General features: G+C 38.9%; 1 long non-coding RNA gene across 2 annotated transcripts in view; it reads left to right on the top strand.

Moving 5' to 3' along the window:
- Window positions 1-25,296, top strand: part of LOC115528406 — a 73,165-nt gene that overhangs the window by 28,531 nt on the left and 19,338 nt on the right. Inside the window, exon 3 of one of the 2 annotated variants that reach the window (XR_003973254.1) lies at window positions 956-1,919. The exons of the other annotated variant lie outside the window; for it this stretch is intronic. This is a non-coding gene — a long non-coding RNA (uncharacterized LOC115528406). Of the gene's footprint in view, window positions 1-955; window positions 1,920-25,296 lie in introns of those variants that run through there. 2 annotated transcript variants of the gene reach the window in all.

Genomic DNA, 25,296 nt, shown 5'->3' with positions numbered 1-25,296 from the left:
CTTCTTTTCTTCTTGCTTGCTTGCTTGCTTGTTTTAAGTTAAAAAATTGTCCAAGGAGGGGCGCCTGGGTGGCTCAGTCAGTTGAGCATCCGACTTCGGCTCAGGTCATGATCTCACAGCTGGTGGGTTCGAGCCCCACAATGGGCTCTGTGCTAACAGCTTGGAGGCTGGAGCCTACTTCGGATTCTGTGTCTCCTTCTCTCTCTGTCCCTCCCCTGCTCGCACTCTGTCTCTCTCTCAAAAATAAACATTAAAAGAAATTTAAAAAGTTTTTTTTCAATGTTTATTTTTGAGAGATAGAGACAGAGCATGAGTCAGGGAGGGGCAGAGAGAGAGAAAGGCACAGAATCTGAAGCAGGTTCTAGACTCTGAGCTGTCAGCACAGAGTCCGATGCGGGGCTCGAACCCACAAACCATGAGATCATGACCTAAGCTGTTAATTGTCTGGCACTTAACCAACTGACCCACCCAGGCATCCCTCATGTTTTCTTTTCTTTAATTTTTTTTTTTTTTTTTTTTTGCTAATATTCCATTGTACAGATATGCTACATTTTGCTTGTTCATTTGCCAGTTGGTGGACTCTAGGAGTGTATCCAGTTTGAGGCTATTAGGAATAATATTGCTATGAATGTTTGCATGCAAGTCTTTATGTGGGTATGTGTTCTCATTTCTCTTGGGTGGATACCTCATTCCCAACCTTTTAAACTGCTCTGGCATCCTTCAGTGGAAGGACATACTCTGGTGTTGTAACCAGTCCTCCATCAATGGACATTTAGATTGTTTGTGAGGTTTTTATTCTCACAAACCCTGCTGCTCTGTGCTTCTTTGCCCCTCCATCTCTGGATGCATGTGCAAGAAGAGAGATGGTTGGGTTATAGAATATGTACATTTTACATTTGTTGAATTGTTCCCAAATCATCCTCCATGACACTTTTGCCTTCTCTTCTCTTCAAAGGAACAAGAATGGCGTGTGTGAGAGAATCCACTATAAAGTTATCACCACGACCCCTACCCTTCCCATTGAGCCGGAGGGACTGGACAAGGAGAAAGGCCACTTCTGGATAAAAGTCCCTAGGTGTGGCAGTCACAAGATAACTGAGGTCAAGCAGGAGAAAGCAGAGGCTGTTATAAGGACTAGAACTCTTCCTCCCAAGTTCTCCTTTGCAAGCATATAGGTAATGAGCTCTCTGTCACTGGAAATATGCAAGTGGAACCTGGCCAATCATTTGGCAGAGACTGTAAAGGAGCTCTCAAAATCTGATGGGAAACTGGGCTGTATGGCTTCTGAGCAGCAGTTTGTCTAAGGGGTTAAGAACATGGGCTTAGCTGGCAGTGGCCTCTGGTTTAAACCCCAGCTCTGCCATTTCCTAGCTCTCTTCCTTCCATCTTCAGGTAACCACGATTCTGACTCCTATCATCACAGATTTATCTTGCCCATTCTAGAAATCCATACAAATGTCATCACACTGAACATTCTCTTGTATCTGGCTTATTTCATTCAACATTATGTTCATGAATTCCTGAGGGTTTTTTTTTTTTTTTTTTTTTTTTTTCAAATCTCCCTCCATCCAGTAGGGGACACTCACCAACATTTCATCTTTCATTAATTTCTTCCATCATTGAGTCACTCATTCAACAAATATTTCTTGAGCCCTTGCTGTGTGGGGAGGGCTGGCCAAACAGAGTAACCCATGGCAAAGACTGATGAACTCTGGGTCTCCCAGAATGTTCTTTGACTCAAAACTATTTTGGATACAAATTACAATGGTGAGAGCCCTACTCTGAACTACTGCAGTACCAGGTAGTATCCCCAATAGACAGAGGCTGCACAGCTCAGGCTCTGGCATCCATACACGGGCACTTAGTAGGTGCTTCATAGAAAGTGGCTACAACTGTTCCCTTGGCACAGAAGCACCGTAAGGAGCAGAGACCTCCTCTTTTCTTTTTTTTTAAAGTTTGTTTATTTTGAGAGAAAGAGAGAGCACACACGTGTGAGTGTGAGCCAGGGAAGGGCAGAAAGAGAGAGAGCAAGAGAGAGAATCCCAAGCAGGCTCGTGCTGTCAGCACAGAGCCCAACAGGGGGCTCAATCCCACAAACAGTGATCATGAGCTGAGCCAAAATCAAGAGTCGAGAGTCAGAAGCTTAACGGACTGAACCACCCAGTCGCCGCCCTCCTCTTTCCTAATCCTTCACCGGACCTATATGTCCGGTACCATTTCAATCTACATTTGCCAATGAGGAAAGGATGCTCAGAGAGGTGAGGTAACTTTCCTGAGGTTGCACAGCTAATGAGTGGGTGAGCCTGAGATTCAAACCCAGTCATGCTGAGTGTCAAGTTTGAGCTTTCACCTCTGCTATGGGGAATCAGCTGATGCCTCCTCGCCCTTCCTTTAAGCCAGAATCGCTCTGGACAAAGGTTGTGAACTTTGCTTTGCCATTTCTTGTTGTCTTTCTTCCACTTTTGGGGGGGGGGGGTCAACCCAGGATGTTTTCCTGGTCTTGGATTTTGTCTGTTTCAGCTTAAAATCATATTGGAGAGGGTAGGGAGAAGCAGAACTCACCAACAGCAACTCCTGCCCTGCCCAGCACCCTGGGCCTGGGTTCTAGGTGATCTCACTGCATTTTGTCCCCCACCATCCTGCTTCTTGCAGACTGTCTACCTTGGGATCCCCCTGGACCCTCACTCTAAGGTTCTATTAAGTGATCCCTAACAGCAGCATTTTCCTAAGTGTTAGGCACAAGATTATACATCTGGGCTAGTTGTTACCAACGCCCTGACTCACCCAGCTCATTCCCGTGAGTGAATGAGCCTTTCATTTTAACTGCTGGCTTTTAAAGGGCCACGCGTCTGCTTTTCCAATCACGTAAAAAAGAAAAACGTGGTTCAAAGAAGTAGTTAAGTTTTCTCCATGGGAGCAAATTTTCCAGGGAAGAAAATGTCAATCTTATAATACAATTGAGTGGCCTTCAAAAAATATTTTTTTAGCACATGAAAGTGGAGCTTCTGTGATAGAAGGAGGAGGGTTTTGATTGCTGAGTGACACAGGTTCCCTCTCACTCCTTAGCTACCCACTTCTCTGTGACACTTAATGTTTCCACTGGATGTGGAACCCAGTTTGGGAACCTCTGAGAACACCCTGGCCCAGGAATCGAACCCTGGGTCTGAGCCCAAACGTCATGCTTCATTAGTATGGGACCTCAGAAAAGGGAGTGGCTTCTCTGGACTCAGTTTTCCCATCTGGGAAATAGCACAGTTGTACTAAATATAAACTTCTTTCTAGTTCCAAGATTCTGTGTTACTGGGGAAAATTTAGTATGAAGCAGTAAACTGTTGGAAATACAGACTTGTGGAAAAAAGAAACAAAGTTCTCTTGTTTGAGGACATCCAGTAAGAAACCAACAGCTATAAAAGTGCTGTCTAGGGTCGCCTGGGTGGCTCAGTGGGTTAAGCATCTGACTCTCTCTCTTGTTTTTTTTTTTGTTTTTTTTTTTTGTTTTTTTTTTTGAGACAGAGAGAGACAGAGCATGAATGGGGGAGGGTCAGAGAGAGGGAGACACAGAATCTGAAACAGGCTCCAGGCTCTGAGCTGTCAGCACAGAGCCCGATGCGGGGCTCAAACCCACGGACCGCGAGATCATGACCTGAGCTGAAGTCGGCCCCTCAACCGACTGAGCCACCCAGACGCCCCTCTCTCTTGTTTTTTAATGTTTATTTATTTTTGAGAAGGGGGAGGGGCAGAGAGATAAGGAGATAGAGAATCTGAAGCAGTCTCCACACTATCAGTGGAAAGTCCAATGTGGGGCTTGAATCCATGAACTGTGAGATAATGACCTGAGCCAAAGTTGGACACTCAACTGACTGAGCCACCCAGGCACCCCAAATGCTTGACTCTTGGTCATGATCTTGTGGTTTGTGGGCTCGAGCCTCACCTTGGGCTCTGTGCTGACAGCACGAAGAAGCTTGCTTGGGATTCTCTCTCTCTGCCCCTCCCCAGCTCAGGTGAGTGCTCTCTCTCAAAATAAATAAATAAGCATTTTTAAAAAGTGTTTTCTTTTTTTTTTAATTTTTAAATGTTTTATTTATTTTTGAGAGAGAAAGACAAGAGTGTGAGCAGAGGAGGGGCAGAGAGAGAGAGACACAGAATCCAAAGCAGGCCCCAGGCTCTGAGCTGTCAGCACAGCACAGAGTCCGATGCCGGGCTCAAACTCACAAACTGCAAGATCAGGACCTGAGCTGAAGTCAGACACATAACCGACTGAGCCACCCAGGCACCCCCCGACCCCCGCCAAAAAAAGTGCTTTCTAAGTAGAGGTGCTGTGGGTCTCCTTGCATGAATTGATAAATAAAGGTCAACAGTTTCATTTGCTTCATTATTAGAAAGTAGGTTAATGGGTGCCTGGGTGGCTCAGTCGGTTAGGTGTCTTGACTCTTGATTTTGGCTCAGGTCATGATCTCAAGGTTCATAGGTTCGAGCCCCATGTCAGGCTCCATGCTAACATCGCAGAGCCTGCTTGGGATTCTCTCTCTGCCTCTCCCCGATTCATGCTCTCTCTCTCTCTTTCTCAAAATAAATAAATAAACTTAAAAAAATTTTAAGAAGTGGGTTAAGTCAAATCATTATGCCGTACAGCTTAAACTTATTCAGTGCTGTACGTCAATTACATCCCAATAAAACTGAAAAAAAATGGGGATAATATTAAAGTGTTGAGAAAAATAGTACTCAGGAAAAATGTTCTCATAAATCAATGCAAAAAGTCACTAATGTCATTACCATATGTGGCAAGGGGAAACACTCTAGGGGGAAAAAAAAAGAAGAAAGTAGGCTAAAGTTGTCCCCTGCTATCCCATCTGTGTAAATGATTTGTCAGTAATCCTTCTCTCATGCTCATTATATGAAACATACTAAGTAATGAAAAGTCAAACAACATTAATATAGGAAGATACTGAACATCAGACAATTTAAAAAAAAATTAAACATGCACTGCAGCCTGGATAACCAATTATTCCTCTTTGCTTAGATTGATTGGTTTCTTGGGACACAGGGCTTCTAGTGCTAAAACCAGGAAAATCCCAGGCAGACTGGGATGAGCTGGTCACCCACCTGACATATCGCAGTTACTTTGTGCTAGACAGTGTTCTGAACATTTTTCACATATTAACTTCTTAGATCTGCATCACACCCTTATAAGGGAGGTGCTATTATTATCTCTAGTTTGTAGATCCTCAGGTGGAAACTGAAGCTCAAAGAGGTAAGTGGCTTTTCCAAGGTCACACAATTGGTTGGAGGCATAGCCAAGATAAAAACCCACCCCATAAGTCTCTGATGCCTGTAACTGCTAATATCACATCAACTTGCTCCTAAATTGTGTCTTTGGCAAATCACAGAGCTGTGGCCAGTCTGTGACCAAGGCCAGCCAGGTACTCGGGAGACCCAGGCCTATCAGCTTCTTTGTATCCTGGCTTCCAGCTTGGTGAAATAAGGGGGCTGGTTGGGAACAATTTTCGTAAGCAGGAGAACTTGTCAGACAATCAGGACCCCAATATATAAAACAGACCGTAGTCACAAAATTTACGTCGTCAGCATTTAGCTGGAAATTCTTCATGGTGTACAGAATTCCTGAAACTCTGCTCCATAGCCTGAGGCTTTCAGAAACAGAGTGTGAAAACTTGTGGCTTAATTGCTCTCTAAGGACTTTTGGGGCTTCAAAATTAAATCCAACGTTTAATTGAAACATTTTATTCGTTCATGCCACAAAAATGTTTGAACTGCGGAAGATTTGCCAGGTGCTGGTCCAGGCACTGGGGCATCAGAGATGAGCTGGACCAGGATCTCTCCACTCTGGCACTATTATTATTTGGGGCTGGGTAATTCTTTGTCTTGTCTTGTACCTTGCAAAATGTTTAGCAGCATTCCTGGTATCTACTCACTAGATGCCAGTAGCTCCTGCCCAGTGTGACAGCCTAGAATGTCTCCAGACACTGCCAAATGACCCGGGGCAGGGGGTAAAAAATCAACCCTGGTTAAGAATTACAGAGCTAAACTTATAAAGATCTCTCATCTCGTGAGCTTATGTTCCCTGGGGAGAGGCAGACAGCAAACATTTAAAAAGAAATGTGCGGTAAAGTGAAAATGGTGTGATGAGACAGATGTTACTGGGGACCTTCTTCAGCTGGGTGAGCAGAGAAGGTATCTCTGAGAAGATGATATTTGATCTAGAATTGGAATGTGCAGTGGGAAGGAGCCAGTCATGCAAAGATCTGAAGAAAGAGTGCTTCAGTCAGAGGAAGGACTGAGAGCAAAGGCTGAGAGGCTGGACAAAACTTGGCTTGATTAAGATACAGAATGAAGGCCAGTCTGCTAGGAACATTGAGGATCAGGGCAGAGGCAGGAGAGATGAACTGATGGGGTATGGAGGACAGGTAGAAATGGGAAGGATCAGTTCATTGAGGGCCTTACAGGTCAAGGGAGGGAGGTTATTTTTAATTATGACCATCTGCTATGTGCTCCTGGGATAGGTCTGGGACACAAATGTGAATAAGATATCCCATAGAGGATGATACAATTAATTCTATCTGGGGTGAGTCTAGGCAGGCTTCATGGTGGAGGCGACATTGACGTTCACTTGAAGGATGAACAAGAATCCATTTTGTGGAGAAAAGGGAGCAGTGTAAATTATTTCCCACACACTATGCATGCGATTCTCTCTATGCAAGTTGTTAAATTGCTGGCTTCTGGGTCCTATCCCCAGAGGTGCTAGGGCCCAGGAATCTGTATTTAACACAGCATTGTAATGATTCTGATACAGGTAGAGGGGACCCCACTTTGAGAATACTGCTCTGTCACTTTCCTATCACTTGTCTGGCGCTCAGCGGAGTATGAATGTCTGGACAAGATTGTTCCGGTTGGAAGGCATTTACTAGTCTATTGTGTACCCGGACTCAGGGATAGAAAAGAAAGGCAGAAGGACCCAGTCTCTGCCTCTCTATGTCCCCAGTTATCCCTTCTCTTGTATGAGGAAACAGAGACTCAGAGGGGATAAATGACTTCCTCAAGATCACACAGCTTAGAAGAGGCCCATCTGGACACCAAATTCAGGCCAATGGACTCCCCAGTCCAGTTCTCTTTCCCCTCCACTAGCCATATTCAGGATGTTCTTCCCTGGAGATTTATCCATACACCATCCATGAAGCCAGTGTCTACTGATTTGAAAATCAACTCTGACTCACACCAGAGGGAACGGATCAGTTCATGGAGCAGGCCAGTTGCCAAAAGACTGGGGAGGAGAATGTACACAGGGTGCCTCACACAAAGCTGTGAATGTGCAAGTGTCCCAAATGCTGGTTGTTTTTCTTCCAACTTGACACACATGGAGACGAAGGAAAAATATCCCACCAAAAATGTTCAGACCACAGGAAATATGTTGGCAACTGTCAGAGGTGTGGACAGGGGCTCTTGCAAGAACAGGCTGGTATGAGGCGGGAGCCAGAGATGAGAGTGGGCCTGACTGCTGGGAGTGTGACTAAGGGCCTTCCTTCCCTGAAATCCAACCTCCTTTCCTTGTTAAACCGGGTGTCTTTGCAGCTGAGACCACACCAGATCTGGAACTGGAGCTGTGTGAGTGGGTGATAAGCATGTAATTGTGTAAGCTTGCGATCAAATGAGTCTGTAATTGTGTAAGCGACTGGAGGAGTAATTGTGTTAGCACACGAGTGTGTTAGTACGTAAGAGGTACATGTGCAAGGAGATACGTGTGTGGCATGTAAGGAGGTAAACACGTAAGCTGGTAAGTGTGTCAGGATGTAATTGTGGAACGAGGTCAGGGAGGAAGCACCTAATGTGTGGGCAGAAAGTTTGTAAATAAGTAAACATGTAAGCAGGCAATCATATAAGTGGATTAGCATGTAAGTGGGTAAATGTGGAAGCATATGAGCATTTGGCTGCTGCTTGAGGTGAGACATGGAGCTTGCACACACCAAGCTGTTTTCTGAATTTCAACCAGATCATGGTTTTGGCCTGTAATGTGGTGAGGTGACAGCATCAAAGACCCATTCTAGAGTTTCTCCTGGCACAAAATAGCCTTAGGTCATTTGGGACATTATTTCTACTCACCACACCGTCAGGCAGGGCAAACAAAGCTTCAGTCTCAGTGTGCTGTAGGGCTGGTTCCCCAAATTGGCCTTAGGTGTCCATGAAGTGATTTCAGGTGGTACAAGGATAAATACCTTTTATTTCCCTATCAATCATTACATGCATTGTAGAGGAAAACTTAAAACTGGTCCTCCAAACATATTAGCGTGGCCATTGTGTTCTTAGAAGGAGTTAAAATTGGTAATACATGTCATTCAGTTTTGTAACATGATTGACCTACTCCACAACTGTGGCCCATATGGATAGCTTCATTTGCTGCCAGTAGGGGCAGGAGCAAAGTCTCAGCCATAATAACTTCCATTCCATAACCAGGGCACTGGTGGGCAGTCCCATCTATCCACAGTGGCAGCAGCAAGCAGCAGCAGCAGCAAAATCCTGTGTTTCCTTGCTTTTCTGGTATCCAGTGGCATAGGGAGTCCTAGGCCCAGCGGCATCTGCTCAACCCTACCACTGCCAGAAGGTCCTCGGTGACAGCAAGTGACCCAGAATAACACTTCTCCCCCACATATGGCACCATAAGGGATTGAGCAGGAACCTTAACATCACCAGAGGAGTGAAGCAGATTATTATAGCTGTACAAGGGCTCAGAAAATTAGGCTGCCAGTGGAACTCAAGCCCACAGAAATAGGCCAGAACCTACACGTGAACAGGGTGATTACCAAAATAGAAGATTTTAGTCGGATCAACAGCCCCCTAATACAATACCAAAATGTCCAGGATGCAATAAAAAAACATCTGTCAGGGGTGCCTGGCTGGCTCAGTTGGAGGAGTGTGTGACTCTTCATCTTGGGATCATGAACTCAAGCCCCACATTAGGTGCAGTGATTACTTAAATAAATAAAACTTAAAAAATCATCTATTATACCAAGAACTAGGAAAATCATAATTTGGATGAGAAAAGAATCTTAACATGTGCTAATTATAAGATGAAATAGATGTTTGAATTGTCTGACAAACAGGATTTTAAAGCAGCCATCATAAGAATGCTCCAACAATAATTATAAATTCTCTTGAAACAATGTAAAAACAGAAAATCTCAACAAAGAAATAGAAGTTATAAAAAGAACCAAGTGGTAGCTACAGAACTAAAAACTACAATAACCAAAATAAAAGCTCATTAGGGGAGTGGACATGATAGAGAATAGAATTGTGAACTTGAAGACAGGACTATAGAACCTTCTCAATCTGCACAGCAGAGAGAAAAAGGACTGAAAAAAATACATAAAAGACATCTGATAAAGGACTCATCCAAAATATGCAAAGAACACTTAAAACTCAACAATAAGAAGGTAAAAAAATTAAAATTTTTTTGATTAAAATTTTGTTAAAAAAATTGGCCAAACATTTAACAGACACCTCACCAAAGAAGATATAAAGATGGCAAATAAGCATATGAAAAGATCGTGCAAAATGGCAACCACTTTGGAAGACATCTTGGCAGTTTTTTACAAAACTAAACATACTCTTACATACAATCCAGCAATTGTGCTCCTTGCTATTTACCTAAAGAAGTGGAAAAGTATGTTTACGCAAAAACCTATACATAAACTTTTATAGCAGCTTTATGTATAATTGCCAAAAATTGGAAAGAACCAAGGTATCTTTTTGTGAGAATGGATAAATAAATTGTGGTACATACAGATAATGAAATACTATTCACCACTAAAAATAAATGAGCAATTAAGAAATGAAAGGAAAGACATGGTAAAACCGTAAATGCATAGTATTAGGTGAAAGAGGTCAATCTGAAAAATTTACATACTGTATGATTCCAACTATATGATATTCTGGAAAAGGCAAAACTTATGTGGACAGTACAAATATAAGCGGTTACCAGGGGTTAGGGGTAGGGAGGGATGAATATGTAGAGAACAAAGGATACATATTGTTATACATTTGTCCAAACTGATAGACTATATAAAACCAAGAATGAACCCTAAGATAACTATGGACTTTTGGTGATAATGATGTGTTACTATGGGTTCATCAGTTATTAACAAATGTACCTCTCTGGTGAGGAATATTGATAAGAAAGGCCATGCATGTATGGGGCATGGCAAATAAGGAAAATCTGTCTACCTTCATCTCAGTTTCACTTTGAAACTAAAACTGCTTCAAAAAAATTTTTTTTAAATATTGAAAAAAATTGAACAGAGACTCATGGATCTGTGGGACATGGATCTGTGGGACGATAACAAAGGATCTAACTTTCATATCATGTTCCAGAAGTGGAGAAAGAGTGTGGGACTAAAAAGGTGTTCAAAGAAACAATATTTGAAAACTTCTCAAATTTGGTGAAAGACATAAAAATATAGATACATGAAGCTTAATGAACCCCAAATAGGATAAACTCAAAGAGATCCACATCAAGGTACATCTTAATTAAACTTCTAAAAACCATGGGGCGCCTGGGTGGCGCAGTCGGTTAAGCGTCCGACTTCAGCCAGGTCACGATCTCGCGGTCCGTGAGTTCGAGCCCCGCGTCAGGCTCTGGGCTGATGGCTCGGAGCCTGGAGCCTGTTTCCGATTCTGTGTCTCCCTCTCTCTCTGCCCCTCCCCCGTTCATGCTCTGTCTCTCTCTGTCTCAAAAATAAATAAACGTTGAAAAAAAAAAAAATTTAAAAAAAAAAAAAAAATAAACTTCTAAAAACCAAAGACAAAGAAAAAAATAAAAGCCACCAGAGAGAAATGATACATTACCAATAAAGGAATATTACCTTCAATGATAGCAACTTTCTCATCTGAAACCATAGAATCAGGATGTAAATAGCACAACATTTTTCAACTGCTGAATAAAATAAAAAACTGTCAACCCCAAATCTTATATCTGGTGAAACTATCCTTGAGGAATGAAGGAGGAAATAAAACCATTCTAAGATGAATGAAAACTAAGAGAATTTGCTGCTAGCAGACTTGCCCCTAAAGAATGGGTAAAGTTTATTCTCTCATCAGAAAGAAAATGACAGAACGTTTAGAAATTAAAGAGCAACGGAATGGGTAGAAATAAAAGTAAACTATCCTTCACCTCATGATTTTTAATCATATTTTATGATTGAAGCAAAATTTATAATATCATCTGATGTCGCACACAATGTATATAGAGGAACTATATAAGACAATTATCTCAAAAAAGTGGAAAGGTAAAGAGAACTAAATGGGAAATATCATTTCTAGACTTCACTCAGTGTGGTAAATATCAACACCAGTGGGCTGTGATGAATTACATAATTATATGGTAATACCTAGGAGAGTCACTCGAAACACTACAAATATATAAATTTGTATGTTATACATTCTGTACAATATATTGCACACTTCATATGTATATTGTATCTGTATTCAAAGCAATATACTCAAAAACATCATAAATCAAACTGGAACTCTAAAAATGTTACCTTTACTTAAAAGTTTAACCTATATGAAGGTAGTAAAAAGCAACAGGATGAGAAACAAAGGGAAAAAACAGAAAACCATAATAAAATGGCAGACTTAAGCCTAACATATCAATAGTTACTTCAAAATTATGATCCAACTATATGCTGTCTACAAGCAATTCATCTCGAACATAGTGTATAGGTAGGTTGAAAGTAAAATGATAAAAAAGTTATATCATGCAAACATTAATTTTAAAAAGAAGGAATGACTATATTAATAGTCAAAAAATTAGAATTCAGAGCAAGAAAATCACTAGAAACAAAGAAGGACAATATTTAATGATAAAATGATCAATCCATGAAAAAGATATAGCAATCCTAAATGTATATGCAACAAACATCAGAGCTCAAAATATACAAGCAAAAGTGATATAACCAGAAGGAGAAATAGATAAATCTACAATTAGAATTGGGAATTTTAGCATATCATTCTCAGCAATTGATAGAACTACTAAACAAATCAGAAGAGATTTGGAGAATTGAACAACACCATCAACCAAAAGGGTCTAAAGGACATTTATAGAGCTCTCCACCTAACCAAAACAAAATATATATACCTTCCAAGTGACCAAGGAACATTCACCAAGGTGAACCATATCCTGGGTCATAAAACAAACTTAAACAAATTTTTAAAAATTGAAATCATACAGTGTATGTGCTTGGACCATAATGGAATCAAACTAGAAACCAGTAACAGAAACACAACAGGAAAATCTCCAAACTCCTGGAAATTAAATTAAACACTTTAATATAATTCATAGGTTAAAGAAGAAATATCAAAGGAAATTAAAAAAAATGTTTAATGTTTATTTATTATTAAGAGAGAGAGACGGAGTGCAAGCAGGGGAGGGGCAGAGAGAGGAAAACACAAAATCTGAAGCAGGATCCACAAACTGTGAGATCATGACCTTGAGCCAAAGTCAGATGCTTAACCGACTGAGCCACCCAGGTGCCCCTACCAAAGGACATTTTTAAAAAATATATAACTGAATGAAAATGAAAATATAACATATTAACATTTGTGGGATGTAGCTAAAGCAGTCCTGAGAGGGAAATTGATAGCACTAAAAAATCCTTACATTAGAAAATAGTAAAGATACTAAATTAATAATCTAAGTTCCCACCTCAAGAAACTAGAAAGAGAAAAATAAACCCAAAGCAGAGAGAAGAAAATAATAAATATAAGAGCAGAGAGAAATGAAATTGAAAACAGAAAAACAAACAAACAAAAAAGAAAACAGAAAAACAATGGAGAAAATTAATAAAATAAAAAGCTATTTCTTTGGGGAAATATTTAAAAATTGACAAACCTATGGCAAGACTGACAAAAAAGAGAAATCAATATCAGGATGGAATGGGAGATATCATAACAAATCATGCAGTTATTAAAAGGATAATAAAAGAATACTACAAATAACTTCACTGAAGAAACAACTTCTAAGTTCAGAAACAACTGAACTTAGAAGAGATGAACTAATTCTTCAAAACCTATAATCTACCAAAGCTCAGTCAAGGTGAAATAGATAGCCTTAATAATGCTTTAATTATTAAAAAATTAAAACTTTAAATGCTCTCAAAAACAAAACAAAACAAAAAAAAACCCTCCAGGCCCTGATGGTTTACTGGAGAATGTTACCTAACAGTCAAGGAATTAACACCAATTATGCACACTCTCTCCCAGAATATAAAAGAAAATTTTTCACTTCCTAACTCATTTTATGAGGCTAGTACTGTCCCTATACCAAATACAGACAAAAGCAGCTCACAAAGAAAAAACTACAGATCAGTATTTCTCATATATTTAGACACAAAAATTCTCAAAGAATTTTTAGGAAATCAAATCCAACAATGAATAAAAAGAATAATATACCACAACCAAGTGGAATTTATTCAAGGTATGCAAATCTGGTTCATTATTTGAAAATCAACTAATGTAACCCATCATTACATTTAAAATTGTACACTCAGGCCTAAGTCCAACAAAATATGAACAGAATCTGTCTGATGAAAATTATAAAATTCTGAAGAAACAAATCAAAGAAGCCCTAAATACTTAGAGAAACATATCATGTTCATGAATTGAAAGATTCATTATTACAAAGATGTCAATTTTGCTTACATTCATCTATGGATCTAACAAAATTTCTATCAAAATCTCAGCAAAAAATATTTTTTTTAGACAGTGACAATCTTATTCTAAAATTTATATGAAAAGGAAAGGGCTCAATTTTATTTTGTTTTATTTTGAAGTTTATTTATTTTGAGAGAGAGAGAGTGCCCATATGTGAGTGGGGGAGGGGCAGAGAGAGAGAAAATCCCAAGCAGGCTTCATGCTTAACTTGGAGTCCAACACGGGGCTCAATCCCACAACAGCAAGTTACAACCTGAGCCAACATCAAGAGTCAGACACTCAATTGACTGAGCAACCCAGGCACCCCAACCAAAGCAATTTTTAAAAAGAATAAAATAGGAGGAATCACTTTCCCAATGTTAAGGCATACTATATAGCCACAGGACCTAATGCAGGGAATGTCAATGGAATAGGATAGAGAATCCAGAAATAGATCCACATAAATATGCCCAATTAATTTTTGACACAGAGCAAAAGCAATTCAATAGAGGAAGGATAACTTTTTCAGTAAATGGTGCCAAAATGGCAAGAAGAAAAAAAGAAAAAAGAAAACCTCACACCTTATAAAAAGCAACTCAAAATGAATTATGAACTAAAGTGTGAAACATAAAGCTATAAAACATCTGGGAAAAATAAAACATAGGAGAAAATCTTTGAAACCCAGAACTAGGCAAAAAGTTTTTAGATTTCATACCAAAAGCATTGATCCATACAGTATGTTAAGTGAAATAAGCTATTCACAGAAAGAAAAAAAAAAAACAAACAACCCTACATGATCTCACTTACATGTCGAATCTAAAAAAGTCAAACTCATAGAACCCAGAGGGTATAACAGTGGTTATCAGGGGTTGGGGTGGTGGGGTGGGGGGCATGGGGAGATATCGGTCAAAGGGTACAAGTTGCTGTTATGTAAGGTGAGTAAACCTAGAGATTTATTGTACAGCATGATGACTATAGTTAATAATATTGGAAATTTGCTAACAGATTTTGCATGTTCTCATCACCAAGAAAAGAGTAACTATGTGAGGAGGTAAGTTAATTAACTTCACTGTAGTAATTGTTTCACTATATATGTACATCAAAGCATCGTGTTGTACACCTTTAATATATACAATTTTTATTTTTATTTTTTAAATGTTTAGTTATTTTTGAGAGAAAGTACAAGTGGGGGAGGAGCAGAAAGAAGGGGACAGAGGATCTGAAGCAGGCTCTGCAATGATAGCAGCTTTAGTGCAGCGAGCCCAATGTGGGGCTTGAACCCACAAACTGCTAGATCATGACCTGAGCCGAAGCTAGATGCTCAACTGACCACCCAGGTGCCCCACAATTCTTATTTTAAAAAGCATGGTCCATAATGGAAAATTGATAAATTGGAGCTTGCCAAAGTTAAAAACTTTTGCTCTACAGAAGACCAATAAGAGGATCAAAAGACAAATGATAGGTTGGGAGAAAATATTTACAAACCACATATCAGACAAAAGAATAGTATCTTGAATATATAAAGAACTCTCGAAAACTGAACATTAAGAAAACCAAACACTCTGATTAGAAAATGGGGAAAAAACATGTACAGACATTGCATCGAAGAGGATATATACAGATGGCAAAAAGAAGCATGTACGAAAAGATGTTCAACATCATTAGACATTAGTGAAATGCAAGTAAAATCACCACACACCTATTAGAACAAAATAATACGGAATTATAACACTAAATGCTGATGAGGATGTGGAGAAATGGGATCATTCATATTGCTGGTGGGAGTATAAAATGGTACAGCATCTCTGGAAAACAGTTTCTTTCAAAACTAAAAATGGACCGGGGCGCCTGGGTGGCGCAGTCGGTTAAGCGTCTGACTTCAGCCAGGTCACGATCTCGCGGTCCGTGGGTTCGAGCCCCGCGTCAGGCTCTGGGCTGATGGCTCAGAGCCTGGAGCCTGTTTCCGATTCTGTGTCTCCCTCTCTCTCTGCCCCTCCCCCGTTCATGCTCTGTCTCTCTCTGTCCCAAAAATAAATAAACGTTGAAAAAAAAAAAATTAAAAATAAAAAAAACTAAAAATGGACCTACCATACAACCCATCAATGAAAACTTACTTTCTTACAGAAACACGTATACAAATATTCATAGAAGCTTTATTCATAATATCCCCGAACTGAAAATTACCCAAATGTCCTTTAGTGGATGAATGGTGAAAAAAACCATGCTACATTCAGACCATGGAATACTACTCAGCAATAAATAAGTAAGTAAATAAATAAATAAATAAATAAAACAAAAACAAAAAGAACCCTAAGAAACTATTCATACAGGCAATCATTTGGTTGAACATCAAAGAAAGTATGCTGAGTGAAAAAAGTCAGCCTCAAAAGAATGTGTACTGCACAATTCTATTTATGTGACATTCATTAAATACCAGCTATAGAGATGGAGACTAGATTAGTGGTTGCCAGGGATGAAGGATGGGTAGGGAGTGGAGTGGGTGTGGCTACAAAGGAAGCAGGAGGGAGTCTTATGATGGTTCAGCCACACATGCAATAAAACTGCATAACACTACACACACACACATACTCACATATACATACACAGACACAGGTGCATATCTGAATGTGTTCTGTGGATTATATCGAGATCAGCTTCCCGGTTTTGATATCAAAAGCATGGTCCATAAATTGTTAAATTATGTAAGATGTTGCCACTGGGGAGTCTGGGTGGAGTGCATGGGACCTCCCTGTACATTTCTTGCTCCTTCCAGTGAATCTATAATTATTTCAAAATAAAAATATTTATTTATTTATTTATTTATTTATTTATTTATTTATTTATTTATTTATTTTTGAGAGAGAGAAGCATGTGTGCAAGTGTGGGGAAGGGGGAGGCAGAGGGAGAAGGAAAGAGAGAATCCCAAGCAGGCTCCAAGCTCAGTGGGGAGCCCAACACAGGGCTTGATCCCACCACCATGAGGTTATGACCTGAGCCAAAATCAAGAGTCAGATGCTTAACTGACTGAGCCATCCAGGCGCTCCTGAAACAACTTTTTCAAGTGAGTTGATTTAAATAAAATTATTTTTTTAAGTTAGTTTGTTTGATTGTTTGTTTGTTGAAGTGATCTCTATACCCAACCTTGGGCTCAAACCCATGACTCCAAGATCAAGAGTCACATGTTCTTTTGGCTGAGCCAGTCAAGCACCCTAATTTAAAGAAAATTATTGGGGCACCTGGGTGGCTCAGTTGGTTGAGCATCCGACTTCGGCCCAGGTCATGATCTCCCGGTCCATGGGTTCGAGCCCCGCATCGGGCTCTGTGCTGACAGCTCAGAGCCCGGAGCCTGTTTCAGATTCTGTGTCTCCCTCTCTCTCTGACCCTCCCCTGTTCATGCTCTGTGTCTCTCTGTCTCAAAAATAAATAAACATTAAAAAAATTTTTTTAATAAAGAAAATTATTAAGTGATGCCTGAGTGGCTTAGTCAATTAAGTGTCTGACTCTTGATTTTAGCTCAGGTCATGATCTCACAGTTTGTGAGATTGAGCCCCACATTGAGCTGTGTACTGAGTGTGGAGCCTGGTTAGGATTCTCTCTCTCTGCACCTCCCCTCCTCACCCACTCTTTCTCAAAATAAATAAATAAACATTTTTTTATTAAGTAAACAATAAGGGGCACAACCTACAGTTGCCAAGATGCCAACGTAAATGAAAGAAGCCCATTGGGCATAAAAAATAAAAAATAAAAACCAGTGAAAATAAAGGACAAAACCTACACAATCATCTCAATAGGTACAGGAAAATCTTCTGACAAAATCCAACACCTAGTAATAATAAAAATTCTCAATAAACTTAGAATAGAAGGTTACTACTTTCTTACACTGTACACAGAAATAAATTCAAAATGGATGAAAGACCTAAATGGGAGACAGGAAACCATCAAAATCTAGAGTAAAACACAGGCAGAAACCTCTTTGGCCTTGCTATAGCAACTTCTTACTAGACACATCTCTGGAGGCAAGGACAACAAAAGTGAAAATGAACTATTGGGACTTCATCAAGATAAAAACTTCTTCACAGCCAAGGAAGCAACAAAACTAAAAAACAACGTATGGAATAGAAGAAGATATTTGCAAAGGACATATCTGATAAAAGGCCAGAATCCAAAATCTATAAAAAAACTTGTCAAACTCAACACTCAAAAAATAAATAATCCAGTTAAGAAATGGGCAGAAGACATGAACAGACATTTCTCTAAAGAAGACATCCAGATGGCTAACAGACACATGAAAAAATGCTCAAGATCACTCATCATCAGGGAAATACAAATCAAAACCACAATGAGATACCACCTCACACCTGTCAGAATGGCTAAAATTAAACTCAAGAAACAAGAGATGTTGGTGAGGATGAGGAGAAAGGCAAACCCTCTTACACTGTTGGTAGGAATGCAAACTGGTGCAGACACTCTGGAAAACAGTATGGAAGTTCCTCAAAAGGTTAAAAATAGAACTACCCTATGACTCAGCAATTGTACTACTAGGTATTTATCCAAAGGATACAAAAGTACTGACTCAAAGGAGGACATGCACCCCAATGTTTATAGCAGCACTATCAACAATAGCCAATTATGGAAAGACCCAAAATGTCCATCAACAGATAAATGGATAAAGAAGATGTGGTGTACATATATACAATGGAATATTACTCAGGCATCAAAAAAAATGAAACCTTGCCATTTGCAATGACATGGGTAGAACTAGAGTATTGCGCTAAGCAAAATAAGTCAGTCAGAGAAAGACAAATACCATATGATTTCACTCATGTGGAATTTAAGAAACACAACAGATGAACATAGGGGAAGGGGAGTAAAAATTAGGATAAAAACAGAGAGGAAGGCAAACCATAAGAGACTCTTAACTATGGAGATCAAGTTGAGGATTGCTGGAGGGGAGGTGGGTAGGGGAATGGGCTAAATGGGTGATGGACATTAAGGAGGGCACTTATGATGAGCACTGGGTGTTGTATGTAAGTGGTGAATCACTAAATTCTACTCCTGAAGCCAATACTACACTGTATGTTAACTAACTTGAATTTGAATAAAATCTTGGAAGAAAAAAGAAGAATTTAATGAAAAACCTATGACTACCATCATTATGGTGAAAGATTGAAATGCCTTTTCTGCTAAGATCAGAAACAAGACAAGGGTGTGTCCACTTTTGCCACTTGTATGCAACATTGTACTGGAGGTTCTAGGTAGGCATCAAGGCAAAAAGAATGAAATGAAATTAAAGGCACCTTTGGGAATAAAAAAGTAGACCTGTGTTTATTCAGAGATAACGTGGTCATCATATAGAAAATCCTAAAGAGGGGCACCTGACTAGCTCAGTTGGAAGAGCATGAGGCTCTTGTGAGTTCAAGCCCCACATTGGGTGTAGAGATTATTTAAAATACATTTAAATTTTTTTTTAAATCCTAAGGAATTTCCCTCCCATCACACACACAAACTGTAAGAACTAATGAATGAGTTTAGTAAAGTTATAGGATACAAAGTTAATATAAAGGAAAAAATAGTAGGGGTGCCTGGTTGGCTCAGTCAGTAGAACATGGGACTCTGGATCTCAGAGTTGTAAGTTTGAGCCCCATGTTGGGTGTAAAGATTACTTAAAAAATAAAATCTTAAAAACTTTTTAAAATGTTTATTTGTTTTTGAGAGAGACAGAGAGAGCACGAGGTGGAGAAGGGCAGAAAGAGAGCGGAACAGAGGATCCAAAGTGGGCTCTGCTGACAGAAGAGAGCCTGATGTGGGGATCAAACTCAGGAACCATGAGATCATGACCTGACCTGAAGTCAGACGCTTAATTGACTGAGCCACCCAGGCACCCCTAAAAAATAAAATCTTAAAACAAAATTGTATTTGTCTGCACTAGCAACAAATAATTTAAAAATGGAGTGAGAAAAATTATTCCATTCACATTAGCATAAAAAAAGAGAATAAAATGCTTAGGAATAAATTTATTAAAAGGAGTGCAAGATTATACACCAAAACTTACAAAACATTGCTGAGAGAAATTTAAGAATATTGGAATGTATGGAGAGGCATTCATGATCATGGACTTGTTAGGATGGCAATTTCCCCCAAATTGATCTACACTTTCAATACAATCCCAGTAAAATCCTAGGAGGATTTTTGTAGAAATTGTCATACCTATCCTAAAATTTATATGGAAATGCAAGTTTCTAAAATAGGCAAAAGAATTTGGAAAATAAAGAAGAGTTGGAGGACTTACACTGACCAAATACAAACTCAACTGGCAAATCGCTAGATATATATCAATAAAATAGAATCAAGAGCCCAGAAATAAACCCTTATGTTTATGGTCAATTGATTTGCGACAAACTGTCAAGACAATTTGATAAAGAAAAGGTAGTTTTTTTTTCAGCAAATGGTTTTGGTACAATTGGATATCAATATGCAAATGATGAATTTACACCCTTACCTCACACCATACTGAAAAATGAATTGAAAAAAGGTCACAGACATAAATTTAAGAACTACAGCTCTAAACCTTTTAGAAGAAAACACAGGAGAAAACCTTTGTGTTCTCAGATATGAACTAAAATAATGATCCACAAAAGAAAAAACTAAATTGGGTTTTAATAAAATGAAAAACTTTTGTTCTGTGAAGCACACATTTATAAAAAGATAAAAAGACAAATTACAGATTGGGAAACATATTTTTGAACCATATTATTTGATAAATAAGTTGTATCTGTAACATATAAATAACTTTTACAACTCAATAATAATAACACAGTACACTTTTAAAAAATGGACTAGAACCCAACAACAGAAAATAAGAACTATACACCGTGCCTAAGTGGAATTTATCCCAGGAATACGAGGTTGGTTAACATCCAAAAGTTAATTAATGTAATACATAATATCAATAGAATAAATAACAAAAACTACATGAATATCTCAATAGATGCAGAAAAAGCATTTGACAAAATCCAACACCTTTTCATGGTAAAAACATTCAATAAAATAGGAATAGAAGGGAACTTCAACATGATAAAAGGTAACTATGAAAAGCTTACAGCTATCATCATACTTAACACCAAAATTTCCCCTTAGGATCAGAAATAAGACAAAATGTCCACTCGTGGCACTTCTCTTCACCATTGTGTTAAAGGTTCTAACCAGAAAAATTAAGCAAGAAAAATAATTGAACTGGAAAAGAAAAAGTAAATCTGCATTTGCCAATGACATGATTTGTATATAGAAAATCCAAAGGAACAGGGGTGCCTGGGTGACTCAGTTGGTTTAAGTGTCAGACTCTTTGATTTCAGCTCAGGTCATGATCTCATGATTCATGAGATCAAGCCCTGCATCTGGGAGCTCTGTGCTGACAGCACAGAGCCTGCTTGGTATTCTCTCTCTCCCCTCTCTCTCTCTCTCTGCTCCTCCCCTGCTCATGTTCTCTCTCTCTAAATAAATAAACATTAAAAAAAGAAGAAAATCCAAAGGAATACATTAAAAAAGCTTATAGTAGGAAACAAGTTCAGCAAAGTTGCAGGATACAAGATCAATATGCAAAATTACCAATTGTATTTCTATACAATTGCAATGAACAATCTTAAAATGAAATTAAGAGAATAATTATATTTACAATAGCATCAAAAAGGAAAAAATACTTAGGAACCATTTAACAAAAGATGCACAAAACATCTCCAAAAAAAAAAAAAAAAAACATTGTTGAGAGAAATGGGAGAAAAATCTAAATATATGGAAAAAGATGTCATGTTCATGAATTGGAAAGTCTATACTGTTAAATGGTAATACTCTCCAAAATGATCTACAGATTCAACACAATATCAGAATCCTAGCTGGCTTCTTTGTAGAAACTGACAAGCTGATTCTAGATTTCACATGGAATTGCCAAGAGTAACCAAAACAATCTTGAAAAAAAAAAGTTAGAGAACTCACACTTCCTAATTTCAAAACTTACTACAAAGCAACAATAATTGAGACAGTGTGTTACTAGCATAAGGAAGAACATATAGATGAATGAAATAGAATTGAGAGTCCAAAAGTAAACCCATGTGTCTATGGCCAATTGATTTTTGACAAGGATGCCACCAACGTCATTTAATGGGAAAATAATAGTCTTCAATAAATAGTGCTGGGACAACTGGATCACTACATGCAAAAGAATGAAGTTTGGTTCTTATCTCACACCATATGTAAAAATTAGTGAAAAATAGATCAAAGACATAAGTGTAAGAGCTAGAAGTATAAAACTCTTAGAAGAAAATATAGGGTTATAGCTCATGACCTCGGATTTGGGAATGGATTCTTAGATATGCCGCCAAAAGCATGAGGAACAAAAGAAAAAGAGAGAAACTGGACTTCACCAAAATTAAAAACTTTTATGCTTCAAAGTGGAACAGTTTAAAAGCATAAAGTTGAACAAAAATCAAAAGGGCTACCCTAATGCTTCAATAAGACTCGATTTTATTTTAAATGTTAATTTATTTATTTTGAGAGAGAGAGAGAGAGAATGAGAAAGCACGAGAGAGAGGGGGAGGGGCAGAGAGAGAGAGGAAGGGAGACTCCCAAGCAGGCTCCAGCTGTCAGCATAGAGCCTGACACAGGGCTTGAAACATGAGATCATGACCTGAGCCATGTTTAACCAACTGAACTGCCCATGTGTCCCTCGAGGCTCTATTTTAAAGTAACATTTTTCCTCTCTTCTGCAAACCTCCCGTCCTCCCTTCTTAGCCTTTTGTTTGAAGAACTCAGTACCACCCTAAAGACCTGACAGAGGCTGGCAGCAAGTACACGATTCCTGTCAAAACCAGCTAGATCCTGTATTTCCCCATAACCCCCTGCCCCAGTCCCTTCCTCTCAGCAGGTGTGCAGTGTTTTGAAGGCCATATCCTGCTGCAGCCTCCTGTGCCTGGCAAAGCAATAAAGCTATTGTTCTTCTTTATCCCAAACTCTGTCTTCATGTTATATTTTGGCTCCAAAGCATGGAGGTCGGTTTTGGACAACAAATTGACAATGCAAGAAAATGAAATGAAAACCCAAAGAATGGGAGAAAATATTTACAAATCATATATCTGATAAGGGACTGATATCTAGAATATATAAACAATTTTTATAACTCAATAATAAAAAAGCCCAATAACCCAATTTAAAAATGGGCAAAAGTGGCACCTGGGTGGCTCAGTTGGTTAAGCTTCCAACTCTGGATTTTGGCTCAGGTCATGATCTCACAGTTTGTGAGTTTGAGCCCAGAGTCTAGCTCTGTGCTGACAGTGCAGAGCCTGCTTGGGATTCTCTCTCTGCCCCTCCCCTGCTCATGCTTGTTCTCTCTCTCATTCAAAATAAATAAACTTAAACAAAAATGAGCAAAAAACTTGAATAAGCATTTCTCCAAAGAAGATACACAAATAGTCAATACACACATGCAAAGAGCCTCAAATTCGTTAGTCATCAGATAAATGCAAATCAAAACCATGATTCACACTCACTAGAATGGCCATACTCAAAAAGTCGATAACAAGTATTGGTGAGAATATGAAGAAATCAGAATCCTTACACACTGTTGATAGGGATGTAAAAAGTATGCTGCTTTGGAAAACACTAGGCACTAAACAGAATTAGTGCATTACTCAGCAGATACACTTCTAGGTATCAACCCAACAGAAATGAAAATATGTCCACACAAAAATTTGTACATGAATGTTCATGACAGCATCACACATAATAGCCCCAAACTGGAAACAATGCAAAATGCCCACCAATTGGTGAATGGATAAACAAAATATGGTAACAATGGAAAATTATTCAGCATAGAATATTATTCAGCAATAAAAAGTAATGAAATACTGATACAAGCTACAACAGGGATGAACCTTGAAAACCTTATGCTAAATGAAAACAGCCAGACACACATGGTCTCATATTATATGATTCCACTTAAATGAAATGCCCAGAGGAGACACATTTGTAGACACAGAAAGTAGGTCATTGTTTGCCCAGGGCTGAGCTTGAAGTGGAGGTGAGTGTTTGCACTCACAGGGGAATGTGTTAGGGTTCTGGCAATATTCTAAAATAATTGTGGTGATGGTTGTATAACTTTATAAAGTTACCAAAATTGGTTTAATTGTATGCTTATCTTTGGTGAATTTTATTGTATAAATACCTCCATAAGGCTGGGAAAAAATCAGTAATGGGCCAAAAGTAGGGGGCGGGAGGCATATATGAAGCAGTTTTGGCAATATATAGATAGTTATTGAAGCTGGGTGATGGATAATGGGGAGTTGTAGTGGGTTGAATTGTGTCTCCTAAAAAGATATATTAAAGTCCTAACCTCCAGTATTGTTGATTATGACCTTATTTGGAAATAGGGCCTTTGCAGGTGTAATCAAGTTAAAATGCAGTCATACTGGATTAGAAGGGACCCTCAATCCTATGAGGATACAATGAGAGAGGTTTGGAGACACAGAGACACACAGGGAGAATCCATTATGTGAAGACAGAGGTAGAGATTGTTTCCAACAAGCCAAGGAACACCGAGGATTACTGGAAATCACCAGAAGCTAGGAAGAAGCTAAGAAAGTTTTTTCCCTAGAGCCTTCAGAGGGAGCATGGCCCTGCTCATGTTTTGACTTCCTCCAGAACTGTGAAAAAATTAATTTCTGAAAAAAAAACCTTAAAAAAATAAAATAAATTTCTGTTGTTTTAAGCCATCCAATCTATGGTAATTTCTAATAGCAACCATAAGAAATGAATACAGAGTTCATTGTACTATTATTTCTGCTTTTCTGTATGTTTGATATAATAAAATGTTAGAAAAGAACATTGCGAGCCATCTCAGAGGCCTCCACGTTAGGAACATTATGGGTCGTAGTGACTATGACACATGCCTACAGAGGGCATACCCTCTGTCTAAACAAGACCTCTCAGCTCCGGTGATTGCAGCACTGGGGAATAAGCGTCTAGTGCTGCCAGGGCTTCCAATTTGTCCAAAGAAACTGGGAATCTGTATTTTTCTGTGTGATCTCCTAAGTTTGAAATGTTTGTGGCTAATTCAAAATCTTAAAAACTTGTGTGGCTTTTCATTGCAAGACATGGCAACAGTGTGTGTGTGTGTGTGTGTGTGTGTGTGTGTGTGTGTGTGTTTTAATCTTTGAAATCCCCTCCGAAAAACAAGAGTAGGATAGAGATGCCTAGGTAGCTCAGCCACTTGAGCGTCTGACTCTTCATCTCTTGATTTAGGCTCATGTCATGATCTCATGGTTTGTGAGATTGAGCCCCTCGTCCTGCTCTATGCTGACAGCATGGAACCTACTTCGGATTCTCTCTCTTTCTCAAAGTAAATAAACATTAAAAAAAAAAAAGAGTAGGATAACCAAAGAGCACCCCCCCCCCACCCCTTCCCCCACATATACCTTGTCCTTGTTTGGGCCAAACAGTCCTTGTTTTGGCCAACTAAGATTTCTGCTGGTTGGATTTTATACTCAGTTAACACTGGAAATACTGGTTTCTTAAGTGCCTATTATGTGTCAAACACTATGAAGGCATTTTATA

Source organism: Lynx canadensis, chromosome D3 (genome assembly GCF_007474595.2).
Source record: "Lynx canadensis isolate LIC74 chromosome D3, mLynCan4.pri.v2, whole genome shotgun sequence".
Lineage (NCBI taxonomy): Eukaryota > Metazoa > Chordata > Mammalia > Carnivora > Felidae > Lynx > Lynx canadensis.
Note: the sequence above shows the minus strand (reverse complement) of the source record. Positions and strands in the feature narration are given on the sequence as shown.